At 39.4% G+C, this 16,522-nt stretch overlaps 1 protein-coding gene across 2 annotated transcripts in view; it reads right to left on the bottom strand.

The window, feature by feature from the left end:
* The window catches only part of LOC110970970 (heparan sulfate glucosamine 3-O-sulfotransferase 5), a 121,466-nt gene that overhangs the window by 56,650 nt on the left and 48,294 nt on the right, over positions 1 to 16,522 (bottom strand). For both annotated transcript variants that reach the window (XM_051960713.1, XM_051960714.1), the window contains exon 2: positions 5,372 to 5,444. The gene's annotated coding sequence lies outside the window, so the exon portion shown is untranslated. The remainder of the gene's footprint in view (positions 1 to 5,371; positions 5,445 to 16,522) is intronic.

Here is a 16,522-nt window from a genome sequence, read left to right on the forward strand (position 1 = left end):
TATTTGGAACATTCTGACTCTTCTTCCTCTGTAGACACTCCAGAGTTTCTCACTGAATGTATCTGTATCTCCCCTAATCATGAAACTTTACTTCAACAGTTAGTACAAAAACCTTCATAAAATATGTACTTTTTATGAATTTAGAAGTAGACATGGATGCATGTTGAGAAGAAAATAGCAATTTATTAAAAATATGCATATCAGAGAATGAGCATGTAACAAGCAACATCAAGCATATACACCTGGTTGTACACACTACAGACAAGTGACCTGCTGGACGTTGATGTTGGTAGTTCGTTAGTGATTTGAGCCCTTTGTGCATCATAAAGTAAAGATCTGTGCACAAAGGAACAGTCAGTCAGCAATGTGGTGACCAGAGAAGGTGGAATATAAATGAAATTTAGCAGCATGTTGCGATGACAAAGGAAGTACCTAATGGAGCTGAGGAGTAGGCAGGTAAAAAACTGATGTCAATTATAAAGTGTGACGATTGGGGAAACTACCAATGGGAGCAAAGGATACTGTGAACTGACATATGATTGATTTGTTTTGTTCTCAAAACAACTGTGGTTCCTACAACATTTCCTACAACTGCACTCACACCTCATATATCTATGTTTTTAAAAAGGGTACAGCTTTTATTCTTAACTGTAACTGTAAACTGTATTCAGGCATGTCATTGGGAAATTACCAAATAAGTGAATCCTTGGAAGCGAGGGAGCGGACGCGTGGGGGGGTGGGGGGTGGGGGGGTGCATTCTGGTGAACTCTGACACCTAGAATTCTTTAAACATGAAGGCTTAAAAAAAAATGTCTGTATGGGACCTTCTAGGCACCCCCCAAAAACAGCACAAAGTCATGTTAATGTGATGAAACCAAATATTTATACTGGATTCAAATTTGAATGAGCCACATGAAGTCATCACTATGTGTGCTTTCCAATCGACCATGGGAGTGAGCCTCTTCTGTTGAGGAACTTGTGGGGCAATGCCACTGGGTTGTTGCACGTACACACTTCTGATCCCTTATGTTAGGGTGACCATACGTCCTCTTTTGCCCGGACATGTCCTCTTTTGAGAGGCTGTCCGGCCTGTCCGGCCGGCGTTTATAAAGTCCTTCAAATGTCTGGGTTTTTGAACTGAAAATTTTTCGCGCGCGAGCTGGAAGTGTGTCCTCTTTTCAGAGAAACAGAATATGGTCACCCTACCGTACGTTTGGTCCTGTTGTCGCATCTCTTCCCTCTGCCGGGTGAAAAAATTGCTGGGCATTTGGTGGTTAGAGCGCTTTTCGTACAATTTCCTGGCATGATTTTTCGTTTTCATGTGGTCTATCAGCGCTTGGCATCCTCTGTTGCTGTATTTTGTCTCATCGACGCACACCATGCACCTCGCTTTCCCAGCTACATCTAACTTTCGATAATGCTCTCCAATCGTTGTTTCCAACTCGTGTTTTTGGTGCGTAAGCTTCATGGGTTTCGCCAACCACTCCCAATTCCACTTGACGCGACACCCATCGTCCACTTCCCTTGCTCTATTCTCCTCTTTCCTGTCAATAATTCTAGCCATATTCCTCTTCTCCCTGTCCTCCTCCTTCGCATGACCACACAAACTGCCTTCCACTCTCGTAAAATGGTAGTTCTGGCGTTACCGAATTTGAACACGATGTACGTGAAAGTTAACATTGCAAGCCAGCGCATTGCTGACAACTACAAGCGATCCAACCCTCTACCCCTTTTTTTTTTCTCATCGAATTTGGGCAATTCACGTTGGGTCTCAACACTGATACCTCGATATGCGAATTTTCGCGGATCCGCGACCAAATAACATGCCTGTGTATTATGTGTGAACGAAAAGAAACAAAATATGGGTGAACAGTAACTGTTGAAGCAAAGGCCAGAAATCTGACTGGGAAACATTTGAGGTTGGAAATACACAACATACAGTACCGTTCCAAAGTTTGGGGTCACTCAGAAATGTAGCTGTTTTTGAAAGAAAAGCTGTTTTTTTTCAATGAAGACAACATTAATTTGATCAGAAATACGGTTTAGATATTGCTAAGGTGGTAAATGACTTTTCTAGCTGGAAACAGCTGATGTTTAATGGAATATCTACATAGAGGTACAGAGGAACATTTCCAGCAACCATCACTCCTGTGTTCTAATGCTACATTGTGTTAGCTAATGGTGTTGAAAGGCTAATTGATGATCACAAAACCCTTGTGCAGTTATGTTAGCATATGAATAAAAATGTGAGTTTTCATGGAAAACATGAAATTGCCTGTGTGATTTCTATGTAGACGGGGCATAGCTTAGTGACTGTGTCCAAAATCACCTCTTATTTACTATATAGCGGTCCTTCAACATTTATTTTTCTTGCAAAATCAAGGCCCCTGGAACAATGTACGGTAATTTTGTGGCCAAACACATCCCCGTAATGCACACTTGCCAAAAAGCTTTGTCAACTGTAAAACAGTGAATTGAAAAATCTGACCTCCCAAAGTTGCTTTTCATTTTACAGCAACTGGATCCGTTCGGTCGATCAGGAATACATGAATTTGCATCATTCATCAAAAACTTTTTAAATTATCAAACATGCATTTTGTTTTTGCATATGTGAAATCAACAACATGCCTGTTGTGTATTAAACTTTTCCAAGATTTTAAGGGGTTGATGTTCTAACTTAAGCTGATATTTATGTGAATTTCAAGTCAGGAGCTCATTTATCCAATTATGCAGCCACCATTTAAATGCAGCACTAAAGCATGAGGGTGAACACCAAATGCTGAAGGTTAAGAAGTCGGAAATTGCTGCAGATTAGTAAGCGGAAGTCTGGAATACAGCAGTTAAAGCCTCACAACATTACTTTCTGACAATGGCGACTTTCACTTTGTGTAAATACCTCTGCTACATGACTTCTATTATTCTCCTGCACATAAATGTAATCACAAGATTGAAATTGCCTTTTTAGAGCTACCGTTTTCCCATTTATTTGTGACCCGTACTGGAATAATTCCACTCGTGACTTATAAAAATTATTTCTCAGGACGGAAAGCACCCACAATCACAAGTTTCATCCATCAGCTGAGAGATGACGAATGTAGAATCAGCTGAAGAAGCTCAACCACACAAAAACAACCTTTAAATATTACAGGGTCAACAAAGTTTTAATAGGAGAGGAAGGCTCTGCCCTCCATTTGATTTGTGGTTTTCGGTGTATATTTGCGTTGTTTACACATGCCAGCAGTCTTAATTTGGTGATATTTCAGAGCGGACCTGTCACTTCATTTTAAAATAAGCCTATAAAGCAACGGAGGTGCTGACACATGAGAAGAGATATGAGAGGTAGGATTAATCATGTGCCACAGAATGTGTATAAGCAGGGACGTAGCTCAGCTAAGCTGGAGGGAAGCAGGCAGCGAGGGAGGGAGCCCAGACACCAACACATTGATGGATGAGTGTGGTGTGGATTTACTGCTCTGTCTACCTACGCTCAACTCTACACCCAGCCAGCCGAGGTCGGTACTAAACTAACAGTACGTGCCAGGAGCAGCAGCAGAGGATCTCATCAGCCGTCTGAGCAGCACAAGTGGGCAGGAGAAAGTGAAAAATCAAGGTCAGGAAGGGAAGCACCATTTTCTGATGTGTGCCAGGCAGAAGCGATTTTATTAGGCCAATACAATAATAATATTAAATGCACTGAATACACCAACAAGTGGAAACATTACAAATATTGCTGCTTATTGTACGCTGCTGGTTCTTGGCCTGCCACAAAAACTACTCTGATCCACTGAAAGATCGGCTCTTTAAGACCCTGAAATTGGCTTTTGGTCTGTCTCACAGACATCAGCAGCAGACCCTTAAAGTCTGGTACACCGATCAACCACACTCTTAAAACCACCGGCCAGATACTGTGTGAGTCACCCTCTTTCCACCAAAGCAGCACTAATTCAAGGAACCTATTCCAAGCACTTAATTAAATGGATACATGCAAGTTAAAATGTACTGATTTAAATGAAACCTTTAAAGCCCTTATTTTGATGAGATGGGTTGACATAATAATTTCATTATTAGCATCAACTTAATATTGTGCGTAATTTAAACTCTTTTTTTTGTTTTACATTTGTTAATGTAAAACTAAGCTGAAGTGAATGTAACTAAAGAAAATCAGCCTGATTACTTAATTTTGCTTCAACTTGAGTTTGTGGAATCCACTCCACTAAGCCTGCCAAGACAGTTGAGACTGTCTGTTATAGGACAAATGTGATACAATGCATTTTTTTTAATGAGTATTAAGTCTTTCACAATACATTTTAATTAAGTATTACATTTGTGAATATTTTCAGCTGTGATATAATTAACAGTGGACTGGCTACACTTACAGAGTGATAGAGCTGATAGAGTATGCTGCACTGCTGTGCGTATCCAATGCTACGTCATATTTAGCAGTGAAATTTGGCCATTCTGTTCGATAGTTTACCAAATGTATTTAATATATCTGTTCTGCTAGAGATGGGTTTTCATGTTTTGTTTTGTTTTGTTCATAATTTGTGGAGCAATTTACATAGTACGTGCTGTTCGCTTTCAAGATTTAAATGTTATCTAATGAAACACAGAATTGCTCATCAAAACATTTAAAAAATCTAATTTTCAACAATTGTGGTCTTTTTATTTCTTCAAAGTCAGTACATGAACAAAGCAATTTGTTCAAAAACGACTTTAAAAATTCATTCGAGAAAGTACTTTTTTAAAAGCTTCTGTTTGTGATTCTGTTTATGGTAATTCAGCAAATAACACAAAAAATGATTGCAATTAATGTGGAAAAATTGGTGGGAACAACTTAATTTTTCAGAGTAACCAAAGTAAACACTTGTGTTTATGCTACCAGCCATCGAGTAGTGATAAATGATTTTTTTAAATGTGCTCTGCATAGAAAAAACTATTTGTCGGGATTTAATATAGTTTGTTGGTTGATCATATTTTTATTAGAAATGGTCTGAAACCCAAAAAGATGAATGCAAACTGTTGCATTATATTTTCAACGGAGCTCAAATATTATTTTTTATGGTTTATCCAATGTTTTAGTGCATCTGCATTTGTAGTTAGCGTACTACTACTTCATTGGTATCAAACTTGGTATCAAACTACATAACCAGTACGTGTATTTAACAAAGTATATAACTTTATTTCTCACTCCACAGGGCGCCAACTGTCCAGTACATCAAACAGATCATTTAACATTCTGATGGGATTTACTTCTTCAGGATAGTTTCTAAACGTATCAGGATCACATCTCACACAGCAGCTGGAGTGTGTTGGTCTGAACGCTCAGCCGGGGTTGAGAAGGTTGGTGTGATGTGAGGAGATCAGTACGTACCCTCTATTCCTCATGACTGCCAGAGGCGGTGATTTGCACCTGGATTCTTCATGCACACGTGAACGTCCGGGATCTGCAACACAGAACGAGAAATTCAGCCTAAACCGAGTGGACAATCACTAATTCCGATTCTATTTGGCTAAGAGCACACAGAGCAGGAAGCTAAATGGAAAATGTCCTGCCTCCACCCATTTTTGAATTACAAGGCATCGCACCGTGGAAACATTCGAACAAGCCCACTTACTGATTTTCAGCTCCTGAGCCCAGGGAAAGGTTCATCCACTTTTTAGTTTGCATGACAAATGGAAATCAGTGCCTGGCATGCAGCAGCGAGACTACGTGCTCAGTTCAAATATACCCACAGATGAGAATAAAACACAAGCCGTCGGTGTAAAATTGTTCCTCTCTTTGGTTGATTAGAAAAGCACCCTGGTGAGTGTGTGGATGCTCTCGAAAGAGGAAAGTTTTACATTTGAAAGTTGGAATTCAGGTTGATGTAAACATGACCACAGCTGTGCACAAACCTCTCTAATATATGGAAAGCACAAAAGGCAATTCCAATCTGAGGTCAGTGATGCTATAAAGCGGTCATCCATCCACTAGCTACAGTACTTTCTTTCTGTAAAGCGTTGGAACTAGTGGTACTGAGTACTTACATAAGTGGGTCAATATCAAAGGTCAGTTTTAACTTATAATTGAAATATTAGAATCCTCATAGATGTAAATAAGGTATATGAAAGTTTAATTTGTATATTTTGCTAACAAGCATATTATTTATCTGTAAATATCCACCTTAGTAGATATCTTGGTCATAAAAAGCCTAACCAAAACACAATTCCATGTTTAGTTTTGTCTTGTAGAGCCTTTTATATAGCCTTTTATACAGGTTCTGGGTACTTTAACAGTTTCAGTTCCTATACACAACACAATACAATCAAGGAGGAATCTGATTGCTTTGAAATGTAATTCTGCAGCACAAAAACCATGAAGAACTATGTTCAGCTATAAGAAGCATAGAATGTCCATTAACTGATTGTATGGTCCCATAAATCTTTGATCATGGAGTCAGTCTGGGATTCTATTAAGAGATAGAAAACACTGGGAGAGACTAGATCCAAAGAACACACATTCTCTAAGACATTTGGGAAAACCCATGTGCCAGTTATTGGTGGTCACACCAAACAGATGTGCTATAAAGTTCAGAATGTCACATCTTTCTACATGCAGTTGACCTAAAAATGTGATCAGGTCCTCTTTTAGGTCCAGAATCCAGTTGAACAAATGGCATAAAAACACAGACTTTCAATTCTGCGTGTACTTGTGAACTTCCTTCCGCTTTAACTGTGTCTTAGCAGCCAAGCTTGTGTGTTCATGGTCATTATTTTGCTATAACCTACTTACTGGTGAGCCTCAGTTTGTGCATAGAAACCCTGACAGTGTTTCTCTGTCATTTACTGCTAGCACAATGTCGAATATGTAGATGCAAAAGAAGCCATAAAGTTCAATTTTGGTGTCCGTTCACAAAGCATAACTTCCCCTTCGATGTGCAGCAGCATTCTTATTGGAGAGCAGTGGATTTCTTCTTGTTTGTTTGCTGTTCCCACCCTTCATGCTTACTGCTTGTCTGATGGTGGACTCCTGAACAATGACATCAATCAATGCCTGCCTGGCTGATTTACCATCACAGTGATTTGTGTTGGACAATACTTCCTGTGGAGAGCAGAAATTTTCTCCTTTTGTGCCTGACAGTGGATTGTTGGAGTCCACACGCTATAGAAATGTATTTGGAGTCTTTTACAGTGATGGGCATAAGTTACAATTTTTATTTTCAAGTTTGTTTGTGCTCCTTTAAAATCTCTTTTGATTGAGACACGATAAACTTCTCCAAACTTGCATAAGGACGACCAAATGCTTGTTTTTTTTTTTAAAGCAACACCGTAATTAGTGCTGGATCATTTGGCTCAATAAACAAATGAAAAGGTGTTATTTACTATTTTTGCTGTATTGGTTTAATTCGATTTTTTTGTGTGTGTAGTTTTTGGACCTAAATGAGCATCAGGTCAAATTTTAGCTGCAAATTTTAAATTGTAGCAGCAGAAAACATTTTAAACGTTCTTGCACTGCTGTAGGTGTCATCTGTTCACTGCATTAAATGAACTGATGAATGCAATGAGATCATTACAAATCAGAACCAAAAAAGAAAGAATTCATACGTAAATATATCTAAATCTATATATTTGTTGGTCTTCTGGTGCTGTTAGTCCACTTTTTTGTGCAGATGGAAACGTTCCAATCAAATAGCTTCATTGTAAAGACTGTTTGTATAAAGCAGTAATGTCACTGGTGCTCATGCAGTTAGAGTCAAATCAACCCAAATTAACTTTCCTGCCAGTGTGTCCTTCATATTGAAAGAGTGGAACATGATTGTCTGTGCAGAGCAGAGGTACACATGGACAGAAGCCAATAACAATACATGCAACACTCAAAACAATACATTTATGTATACATTTACATAAATTCAAGCTTAAAGGGGCCTGTGGAAGGAAGAAAACTCAACATTTCCATGGGGCCCAAAGAGGAGTTAAAGACCTTTCCTTCCTCGATAAAAAAGTTTATTAAACGTTTTCCATTCTGCATTATTTACATGCATATTTTATTACTAGTAGTCCTTCCTATTCCCTGCAATTGTTGGTGCATTGTTTATTTTCTTATAGTATTAACATCTCCTACAGGTCAGTGGAACATTGTAAAATCATTGACAATATATCACTAATCTCTGCTTCATGGAGATGCTAGAGGTGAAAAGCTGGACAACTGATGGAACGAACATTCAGTGTCACTTAACAGAATTGTTTAATTAGTTGGTATCTTTCAGAATAATTAACACCTTATTATTGGGTCTACGATTGTTCTTTCAATGCTGATGTGGTCCAAGCGAAACTCTTGGCTTGTGGCTTCCAACTTGCATTGAAATCTACAATATTAAAATGCTATTTGCAATAAATTCAAATATATATGTGTTTTTATTGATTCCGGCTGGATTCAATAACATCTAAGGGATCCATTATAAAGAAATGTTTCTTCTACAGAGTTGCTATAAATGCTATAAATATCAGCTGATGTTATATTACTATGGGAATCTCTAAATTCTCAAACATCGATATCGGAGCTGGCCTCCAAAAGCCAGTTTTGCTCTAATAGACACAGCGTTTGTGTAGCAGGAAAGAAGACTACCACGAGAATATATGCCTTCCAGGTCCATTTACTGAGGACATCAGCAATAATTCTGCCTCCAAGGAAAAGAAATGAAATTACTGACACAATAAATAATCTGCCGGTCACTTCTTTCCAATTTTCTGCATTAAATCAGGCCATAAGTTATCCCTATGCCCATCCTATTTACTGTGGCAATACTCAATTATGAGAATATTATAGCATCAATTTTGAAGTCAAAGCACTATAGCAGCCGGTAAGACTTATTGTGCTTCATCTGTTCCACTTTAAAGGAACAAGGAGGCAGAGCTAGTGGTGGTGGTCAGGATCTCTTGAAGGCTAAACCAGGAGGTCAGGGGCTGCGGGTCGACGCCTCGCTGGCCGACTTTTTAAATCATGCAAAAGACGTACTGAATGGAGAGGAAGGCCGGTAAATCACACCTGATAAGGTCACACATGCAGCGGTGAACCCTGACGCTGCCGCAGTGTGCAGATTACAGCTCCTGCAGGACAACAGACTCTGCCAATCATGACCATGCTTACACATGGCGGTGACAGGAATGTGTTTGCCAAGCCTCGCAGAACAAATATTCATTTAATTTATGTAAATATGCACAAGAATGGATTCATTTTAATTATTTAAATGAGACAGCTCTGCGTGCAACAGATTGCTCTGCTGGTGAATCAGCGGCGTCTTACACCTCCTCTCTAATTATTAACAGCACCGTCGTACTTGGATGAAACAGAACAGAAGTGGGGAGAGAGCAGGATTCCCCGTGGCTGGAGCACAATGTTAGTCAAAAGGAGATAACGGCTTTTTTTCACACCCTCTGATGCTGCGTTGATATCTGGGTCTCTACATATCTGCTTGTCTGCTTCTTTCCCCCTCTAACTGTCTGTCTATTTTCCTCTACTCATCCTGTTGTTCAGTTCTAATAAGTGCACAGTCAAGCTTTAACTTGTTGGATAATTCAGTTGATTATAACTCAGGCTTGACTTTCATAGGCTTAGCTAATACTGAGATCTGCTGGCATTGCTAAGAAGTGTTCCCACGGGACAAGAGTCATCAGACAGGTTTCAAAGCTGCACTTCTAAATATTTTATATTTACAGTGGCTCCAATAACAATGTCATGCAAAAAGGTCATTCATAGTGACAAAACCAGAGAGAATTATCAGCCGACTCTGCTGCTCCTGCATGAAGTGTTGTTCACCTCACTATTTTCGGTTTTATGGATAGAAAATGTATTGTTTGGTTTGCTGCAGCTAGCAGTTGTTTTAAAGGGCCCATATTATGTTTTTGAGTTTTTAATGTTTCCTTTAGTGTGTTTTACAGCTGTTTCATGCATGTAAAAAGTGTGCAAAGCAAAGTGACAGAAAACAATGCGCTGCCTGAGTTCTCATTTTTACTCCAGGTTTGTCTTCTGCAACTTATCTACATCACCATGTAACATATTTGCATAATTACATACATCATACAAAATAACATTTTAAAAAACATTTTTAACTGTAACTTTTTAACAATTTACTGTAATTTTACTTAGCATTAAAAAAACAGGCCAAAACTGTAAATAATGTCCACATCAAAAATCACCATTTTACTCTATTTAAAACAGCTAAAAATACAATAATTTTTTCCGCCATTACTTATTATTATTCACCTCTATTCTATTTATTTATTTAGTTTACAGTTTTCAGAGTTACATTTTCCACTTTCTTTTAACATACATTTTTTCGGGTACCTTTGGTAGAATTTTTTTTATATTTACAGCTAGTTTGGCCCAACCCTCAAGCAAAGAATAAGTAGCTTCCTCACAGTCTGCCTTTACTTCATTGCTTGAGCTGCTTCCGTTAGGGCTATGCGTCACTCAATTTCTACAGTACATTACAAACATCACTGGAAACAAGATTACAAATTATTATTAGAACTCTTAAATTCACGGGGCCCATTTTGCAAACACTGTTGGATTTCTCAGGTCACTCTAAACCTGGTTTATATGACAGATTCAACAGTATATTCAAAAGATATGGCATTATTATTTCTATTATCAACAGAACACACAAAGTAAATTCCATTTACAATCCTTTAGATATGTTAAAAATGTGTGATTTCCTAAACTGATGAATATTTCTCAGTGTAGATGGATATATTTTGTGATTCTACTCATATCTTTCACAGAGCCCATTGGCGCTTCTTATGGAGTGAGCAAGTCGAATTATTCAGCAGCGTAATCACACATCACATGCTCATCACCTCTTTGCTTTCCGGGCCGAGGGTCTATCCTTTTACCACCCCGAAAGCCTCTCCTGTCCTCTCATATTCTGCCGCTGAGTACTGCACACCAGCTTGGTGCCGCAGTGCTCACACTCGTCTCGTAGATAAGCCGATAAACGATGCTTTGCGTTTAGTGACTGGATGCCTTCGTCCCACACCAACGGACGACTTATATATACTTTCCGGCATCCATCCATCTGAGCTTCGCCACAAGAGAGCCACATTGTCTCTGGCTAACCCTGGAACCTGGTCATCTTTTGCATGACCATCTCCATTCTCCTCCATCTAGAGGACACCGGCAGCTCAAGTCGAGACACCCATTTGTCCCTGCTGCACTGGAACTGCTGAATAATGCAAATCAGTCAGACAGTGACGCAGCTAGCTGGATGGACAGCAAATGGAACACGAAATGGAAAGAAAGTTCTTCCAGACTTTGTGGATTCATTGCAGAGGCCAGCACATCACCACCTGGAATATCTTTTCCTAGACCCACCTGGGTCAGGCTTAACCGCCTTCGAACTGGTGTTGGCCTCTTCCGCTCAACTATGCATAAATGGGGTATGGCCTCCACTGCGAGTGTGGTGTAGAGGAGCAGACTGCAGACCATGTGATAACATCTTGCCCCATATATCGCCATCCAAATGGGGTTCATGGTCTGACTAGTGCAGATGAGACCTTAGTCAGTTGGCTGACTAACATCTGCCCAGAGATATAACGGTTTACACCTTCTGCTGCAAGATCTTTCTCCAAACGAAGAAGAAGAAGACATGCTCATGATTACAGCATCATGGTTGCTGCACTGTGTGTGCTGAACACTGTTTTGTGAAGCGTGGATGGACAGATGAGGCATCTGTGGCTGGTTTTTCAAGTGAAACTCTTTAGATTCCAGCCAAACAAAAGACTTTGGGAGCATCCATCAGCTTTTAAAGTCTTGGCACATCGTTCCTTTTCTCCAGCTGTCATTACAACAACTGTTGGACAACATTTTTCAAGGAAAATGTTGGTTGAAATTCTCAAATTATATTTCCCTAAACTTAACTGGGTAGTTTGGTGCCCTGACCAAAACAAACAGTGAGTGAAAATGAAACTGAACTCACCACCACCTGTCCAACCTTTGAAAACACACTGTGCAGCTCTTTGAAAGCAGAAGCCTTTCTGTTGTCACACCATTACTATAATGAGTGGAAAACTAAAATTCTGTCAAAATGTATTTGAGAATGTTGTTAACTTTGATGGGAATGCAATTTTTGGGAGACAGAGTTAATGTGGCTTCAAAAACACCTCATTTGCCAAAAGGTATTTTAAAAAGTAACAAAGGTGAACTTTCAAACTATTACCTAGTCTGTCTGTTGTTAACAACCATCAAAGTTTATGAACCTTCTTTATTTCCTATCGTTGTGTGCACACACCATTCTCTGTTTACAATGGGGGGCTACTAGAAGCACTGTGGGTGGATATAACTGCAGTTTTACCTTGAAATTACTTTAATTAGAAAGCTCAAAGCCCTGAAGTGTGGGTTTGTTTACAACCCACATTCTTGGCCCGTCACATTTTGTGGAAGCAAAATCACTGAGATTAGAGAGATGACATCAGTTGCTTAGTGACCTCCACAGCCCTTGCTGTCATTTTGGGGGGGGGATTCTTTTCTCATCATTAGAAACAGAGACAATCCAGATCGCTATTTGTTTCCCATATTCTTCTATCAGTCACAGTTTCTTCTCATGTTGGTCACTCGCAAAGCTTGACCAAAGTTCTTCTGCTGACCTTTCAAAGTAGTCCAAACATGACCTTTACATGACTGTAAAACTAGCATCACCTTGAGATAATAGCAACACATTAGTCAACTGTAAGCCCAAATGTGTTTGTCAAGAGATAGAACATGGGGGCATCAGATGAGAAAATGCTAACATGGATTGTTTTTAAAGGGGCTGTTATTAGACTTGTCATCACAGTAGAAAGAAATGACAGTGGCAACTTTAACAACAAGATCAAAAGTTAAGTGCAATAATCCTTTAAGCGATACATACATGAACTGTCTTTATCTTTTAATTTGAGCCCTCAGTTGAGTTCTCAGACTCCTTGTCCCGTAACTAAGTCTCATTATCACTGATACTGAAGCACTATGGATGAAAGAGTCAGCAGTTGAGGGAGATAAAGCGATCCAGCGTCAGAAAAAGAGGGAGAAGAATAGGATAGGCATAAGGATGGATGATCAGCAATGCTTGTGAAACAACACGCTCACTTTTACAGTGCAAAAACAATAAAAAACTAACATGCCTGATATTACTACAAGCAGCATTAGAAAGATTAATTTGACAAACACATTTCCTGGCTTCACAGTGGCTCTTTATTTAGAGTCCTTTAAAAGGAGCCTATTGTGCTGATGGGCATCTTACATGATGAAAAAAAGGCTCCCGCTGGTGAAAATAACAGATTTTATTACATGCAATCACATCAAGTATTGGAGAAACTACCTTGAGAACAAAAGCTTCTAGATTAATTAGCACCATTTAGAGTATTAGCGGGTTGAATGAAAGATATTTGTCAAATGTTACACAAAGGCATTTTTGCAGTGTTTGTGCTAAGGTCCAACTCTTGTGATTTAGCCTAATTCTCTCACTGGGTGTGGTTCCTTCTACTATTTATCAGCAGCTTGTACCAATGAAACAAACACACCTTCTGAACTTATAGTTGGCAGCAGGTGTTCAAGCAGAGCTCACTTGTTTCCCGGATAGTTTATCATGGTGCAGATAATTAGTCTGGAGTGTCCTTGGCCAAAGCACAGAATTTAGAACTTATTAACGGAGTCTGGAGTGTCCACAAATTACTAAAGTGCGGATGTGGAATAAACAGATTCAAAACAACAACAGGAATCTTTGCAGCCTAGAAGCTTGAAGTGATGATGAGAGCTAATTTTGTAACTTAAAAATCCATAAGGAGTACAACAAATGATGGACATTTATGACAAAACTTGACCAAATTGTTGCCATTACTTCATTTCTTCTGGCTGGAACAGATGAGTATCAACTATCTTCCAACTTTTTCATGTTGCTGCTGGAATACCGTGTAAAGCTCCACTTGCCAATTACTATGAGCTTTTCATGATATCCATGGAGAATTTCACATCACAAATGAGTCTTGATCAGGGGTAACATCAACAATGTCTACCAAAACAGGATGGGAAGTGGACATTTCTGGGGATCTGCATTTGGTGAAAGTTTGGTCAGCATATTGGTTGTGAAGTCACATCCACAAAAAGAACATCTCATCAGTGAGGACAGAACCATTGAGGTGCTGCATGTCCCAGAGCAAATCCAGTAGGCTTAAAGGAATTAGGGATCAAAAAGCTGCCTTTCATATCTGGACGTTCAGAACATCTGGCGTGACTTTTCTCAGACTCACATTTGCCACAATCCATTTAACACCTTTAGATCATCATTGAGGAAGACTGGATGACACCACGTCAGCAATACATCAGTGTAAAAGCAAGGAACCGTGAACAAAAGTCTGAATGCACACAACTCCCAAAATCCAGTAGAAGGAGATCAGAGAGCGAGCAACTCAGAAAATGGAGCGATCGATTATAAACCATGACCTGGAAACAGACTGCTGGGGAATGGGACTTTAAGGATCTGCTGCTAAAGTCTTAGTGTCACATACCACCAGACACCTTCAGCACTTAGGTCTTAACTGGCTGGAGCTGTTTTGGTGGAATACGGAAGACCAGCAGCATGTTATACGAGGGTAGTGATAATGTGCATATCTGGTATTGTGTGGTTATAATGCCAACAGACACCTCTCATACAGATAAAGAAAACTAATTTAAAAAATTGGGGTGCACAATGACATACTGTATATTAATCTCCTAAAGTTACTCATCTTTATTCCAAGCAGAAAAAAAAAATCTCTCTTGAGATTAGAAATAGGATTATAAAGTCGCAAATTCTGTTCCCAGAGTACTTGAAAGTTTACTTCATAAAGTCATCCAGTTTTGTGGAGTCAAACTCTTTCCCAAGAACGTCCAAAGCAATCCCCAGAGTTACTGCGTCCACGATGTCCCCTGCTGCTCTCCTAGTTGTGTTTGTTAATTAGTTTGGATGTCTTTTGTGGACCTATAGCAGTCAAATAATTAACAATGACAAATAGCTTTCGTGTCCACTGGCTCTTATCCCACCTCCACAGCTGTGGGGATCTCGTTCTTCTGCAACCTGTTTTTATCAGGCCACGGGAGCAGGCAAACCAAAACTGCTAATGCGTTAATTTATAACATGACCTGGCATGTGGCCAAGACCGGCGCTCGGAGAGAAAGTGAGAGAGGTTGCTTACGGTGAAAAACTGCAGTGTCACCACACGAGTCCACTTTTAGCCCTCTTGCATCAAGTTACTTTGTATATGCTGATACAGCCGCAGGAAACAGATGTCCTTGTGCCGAGGACTGTAATTATTAATGGGTGAGATCTGCTGGTTTCATCAAAGCCAGAGATGTGCGGCGCCAGTTGCAGGAGTTTGAGCTCTTAGTGACAGCCAGAAGGACTCGACATGACAACACAACACAGCGAACAGAAAGGCAGGATGGAGTGAAAAGCCGACCATCAAAGAAAAGAGGAAAGAGCAAAATATAGTGTAATATGATAATATTTTGAATTGTTTCACACATAAAAAGAGACAGAAATAGATGTGTCAGGAGTGGAAAAAGAGAGCTGAGGGAAAAGTTTGAACAGCTGGTTAGTCAGAGTGAAATGAGTGTAAATGTCAGATTGTTGGTGTGAATATGAAGTGCCCTTCACATCGAATGTATTGGGTGTGCGTGTGCTGCTGCCAGTGTTTTTGTAGATTTCATCATCTGCCAAAGTCTGGGCCTCTGCGGACGGCCACATGCAGCCACATATTTGTGATACCCTGCATCATGACTGATCTGATCTGCACCAATAAAAGTAATTGTGCTCAAAGCAAATGCTTGTCATTAGAGAATCTTTTTGCTCAGCCTTTCCTAACATCTACATTTTTATACTTCACCATCAGAGTTTTAATTAAAGCAGTCATTTTTATGCTTTGATTAGTACATGCCCTCCAATGATAGCGCCCAAACAGAAAGGGGAGTTCTGAATTCTCCAGAAATTTCATGGTGTATTCATCCACTGGACTTCAAACGGGATGACAACAAACTCCGACAGCAGGTTGTTTTAGAGAGCTTGGCCATCCCCGTTACTAAACGGCTACACTGCATTCTCAGTTACGTTTTAAGGCAAATGTATTCTATGCTGGATTACATTTGTTTGTGGAAAATCACAAACATGCTTCAAATATATTTTAAAGATTTAATTCCATTGCTTTACTGCCTGTCCTCTTCAGCTAACCCATCATAAATGCAGATGAGTCAGGACTCTGATAAACCTGGAGATGGAGAAGAAGCTTCAAACATGTAATGAAAGGGCTCAAATCACACTATTTACCTAAACCTAAACTTATCCAAATTTCTAACACTTACTTGTTATTGCAAAAAATGTGAACCAAAGTATGTTATTCTCTTAAACCTAACCAAACAAGGAGTGAAACCCAAAAGTAAAAAATGAATGATAATGAAATTTAATACAAAAAAAAAGGCCCACAAAGGGTGCAAACATTTTGCTTAAACTTACTTGGTAGCTCTTTGAACCTTTTTTGA

The sequence above is a fragment of the Acanthochromis polyacanthus genome, chromosome 16 (assembly GCF_021347895.1).
Source record: "Acanthochromis polyacanthus isolate Apoly-LR-REF ecotype Palm Island chromosome 16, KAUST_Apoly_ChrSc, whole genome shotgun sequence".
In the NCBI taxonomy this organism is placed as follows: Eukaryota; Metazoa; Chordata; class Actinopteri; family Pomacentridae; genus Acanthochromis; species Acanthochromis polyacanthus.